Here is a 3,663-nt window from a genome sequence, read left to right as displayed (position 1 = left end):
CGAACCCATCTCAGTTAATAAAAAAAAATACAAGGTAGAGATTTGAATTCGCAGACAGAAATTTGCATGCAAAACTCTGTTCGCAAGCAGAATTTTGATGCAATTTGCCTTTCTCGTGCAGGCAGAGTTTCTTCTTTCTCCTGCATTACTAATGGTGAAAAGGACATTCCCGTTCCTAATTAACCAAAAACTAATATGGTTCAAATCTGACCCATCTTTTAGAAAAAAGTTTTTGCTTGTCTCCGTCAATCAATGTGTTCATGGGTTTGTGCATTTTCTTTGGATTTGATCCGCACACTGAGTTGCAGGCGCCCGTGTTCGTGGGATTTGAGTGTTGAGTAACTTTGTTCCTCACGTTTTCTCTTACTTGTCACCATGTTTCAGTTTCATATTCTATAGTCTCAAAGAACATACCGACCATGAAGCCAATTTTGTAAGGTTCAAATACTTGTGACTAAATCTGGAGTCTCTACTTCGAGTGACCAACTAAGTTATGCAGTGTAGGATTCATTTGATGTGTCAATTTCAGAATTTTGATGCAAAAGGCAGAGTTTTGAAGGTTCGAATCCGAAATCAGAGATTTTTAGCTAAAGGCAAAAGTTAAAGATTTCAAATTTAAAGGACAAAAATTAAAGACCACCCCAAAATAAAGGTATTCGTGCGAATTGCCCTCCCTTTTTCTGTATTCACTTTGGCACCTTCAAGCCCTCTCCCATCACTCTGGTATCACTTTTTCTCTATTTTTGTCTTCTTTTATTTCTCCTTTTAGAAAGAATGTGATTTTTGGGTTTGTTCTTAATTTAACTACTGAAATTTTTTACATAAGGAATGAAAAGTAGGTGTATCGTATTTTGTTTTTGGGTCTAGAATATCTTGCCTTTTTTTGGTTGCTGAATTCATTTGTTGTGAAAAGGTGTTGTTGAAATCTTATGCACATTGTGTATTTGTCCGACTAATGTGAGAGATTTTAATGTTCATAGATTGTAAACTTATCTGTCAAAAAAAACACTTAATATATGTATTTAGTTTAATAGAATTTCATGATTTCAATAGTAAATTTATAGTGCGAATCAATTGTAGCAATTGTTGATACTAAACACATAATTGTAACAATAGTTGATACTAACAACGACTTTAGATGCGATAAATGAGCACCATTAAGACACTAATGGTACTTCTAATCTTCATCATATTTGGTTTACAGTGTGATCATACACCAATATAGGTTGAGGTTATGTCTATATTATCAACAAAGCAACAAACGTATGACACCACTTTTCAAAAATGAAAAATGCATGTTACAAGTTATAAACTTCTTAAATCGAACTATTAGTTTAAATAGTTTTACAATGCATATATTCTCAAATACATAAAAAAAAATTAATAAACCATGAACACGATATGATATCCTTTAGAATTTTTTTCATTAAATACCAAGTTACATGTTGAAAAATTCATCAAGCTTCGGTCATTGCGCATCTTCAATTTTTATATTTTAATTTAACCATTCAATTCTGAAATTTATAATTTAATATCGTATTTGACTAATCACAAAATTTAACAACTTAAAGCAAAAAATTAAAATAATAATAATGAATGATCAATTTTAAAACAAGAAGTAACCTAACCTCTTCTTGTTTATTTTTTAAGCAGAAACAACTTATTAGGCTAACGAAACACAATAAATAAATAAATAAAAGATTTCTGAAATTATTAGAATCACAAATAAAATACTAATGGAGAACAAGTATATGAAAAGTAATGTCGTTATGAGCATCAAACAAACTCTGTCGAAAATAATATGTAAAGCAAAACTTCATCTAGGATTCGAACACGCAACCAACCTCACTCAAGAGGAGCTTGAACCCACTTGCACCTATTGCGCCGCAACTTCCGCTTACTTCAAGTGGGTTCATTTCTTTTAGATATCCTAAATTTTCGTTTTGTCAGCCAAATTAACATATAAAAATGATATTTTTTCCAGACGAAGTGGGTCCAACTGAAACCGCAACAAGGTGGGTCCGCCCCTGATTGTCAACCGGAGTAAACATGGATTCATGGTGGTTCTCCTTAAAGCATGAAAAAAAAAACAATTCTTTTGTTGGTAAAACCTGTGAGAAACTCATTTCTCTTCCTTTCACCCTTTTCTTTTAATTGTGCTTTTATATCTCACACTGCATAACGTGAGAGAAGTTAATGTTAGTTATGTAAGATCTCTAATTTTGATTAGAGTTCAATATTTCTTAAACTCAAAATAACTTAATAGACCAAAATAGCGAAAGTACATATATATGTTGATTAGGACCCCTATTGTGGTGGATTTTTCACCAGAGAAATCTCCATGAGCAAGACTAAAACTTGTAGTGGGTGATTGTGGAGGAAGCATTCTGTTGTGATTCTTGTTGTTGCTGTTGATATTGTTTCTGATACCAGTGAAAGGGTAGAAAAAGGTTTAAAACGTGTTTACTAACTTGATAAAAAAGAACACCTATTTAATAATTGCATGTAGCACTCATCTTGGTGTACTTATGAGGAAATGAGAAGGAGAAGAAACTTTCTCAGAGTGGGTGTTTGTTGAGGGCATTCATAAAATATTTGTAGATGTGAAAGTGAATAGACTTGTAAGTTATAACAAGAAAAAATCATACAATTTCACTGTTCCTTTTAGCTTATTGAAACTTTTGGCTTGTTTTTGATGATATATAAGTTGGTGGGGCAGTGAGGGAGGTGGGTAGGTTGAGGGCTTATGTATTACTAAATTGCATGTTGAAGGTGGTGTTGTTTGCATATGCTAAGTTGAGAGGGGCATTGTTGTCTTTCAAAACAAAACAAAAATAAAAAGGAGAGACATGCATCTGAGTTGTTGAATAAAAAAAAATCTGTGTCTTGAGTGAACTATAGAGATTCTCCTTATGAGGATTTAGGAGAACTGCTAATATTCTGTTTTGGTTAGTTAATACTCCATTATGGTATAGAGATATAAGTTCGGATACCAAAATAACCCAGTAAAAAAAAAAGTAATCAAATTACCCTTTGCGCACTAAATTAGTGCGCAATAGGGGTTTAATAAAAACCCTACTAGCTTCATTTTTTCAAGTTACTCTTTTTCACCTCCTTCGTTTTCACTCTTTCAACATACTATAGCCCCCCACAAATCATGTCTTAAAGCTATGAAACGTCAAACTTTGTTATGAACTGAATGTTTGTGAATGTGGTCATTATTGTAAGCTAAGAACATCAAGGACCCAAGATAATCCGGGGTGTCGTTTTTGGCGTTGTAAAGTGCCTGAAGTATGTGTTTTTACAATTTTTTAGGGTTTAAATTTTTTTCACATTATCTACATATGTTACTTTAAAAAACTGATTTTCTTGTAATGTTTATAAGATATGGGCGGTTGCAAACATTTTCGTTGGGAAGATAGCATTCCCGTGGATAAAATGGTGGCGACGAAGTTTCAAAAGCCTCCTGTTGATAGAGATACCGCGACCTCACGTATCACTAGAGATACCGTACGTGAAGTTTGACTTACAGTTTAAGCTTATGGAAGCTCAAGAAAAAATTCACCTTTTAGAGGTGTTGCTTAAAGAATCCAAAGAAAGGCAAAGTTTCTCAAGGCTAACCTTAGAGACACTCAACAAGAGAAAAATGCTCTGAAAGAAAAA

The 3,663-nt window shown here is 33.2% G+C and overlaps 1 long non-coding RNA gene across 1 annotated transcript; it reads left to right on the top strand.

Annotated features, from left to right (window-relative positions):
• Positions 1-3,663, top strand: LOC132626875 (uncharacterized). The gene is made up of 3 exons (XR_009577691.1): positions 1-652; positions 1,985-2,113; positions 3,386-3,663. It is a non-coding gene; the product is annotated as an uncharacterized LOC132626875 (long non-coding RNA).

This window comes from Lycium barbarum, chromosome 2 (genome assembly GCF_019175385.1).
Source record: "Lycium barbarum isolate Lr01 chromosome 2, ASM1917538v2, whole genome shotgun sequence".
In the NCBI taxonomy this organism is placed as follows: Eukaryota; Viridiplantae; Streptophyta; class Magnoliopsida; order Solanales; family Solanaceae; genus Lycium; species Lycium barbarum.
The sequence above is the reverse complement of the archived record's forward strand: the minus strand, read 5'-3'. Positions and strand labels throughout refer to the sequence as shown.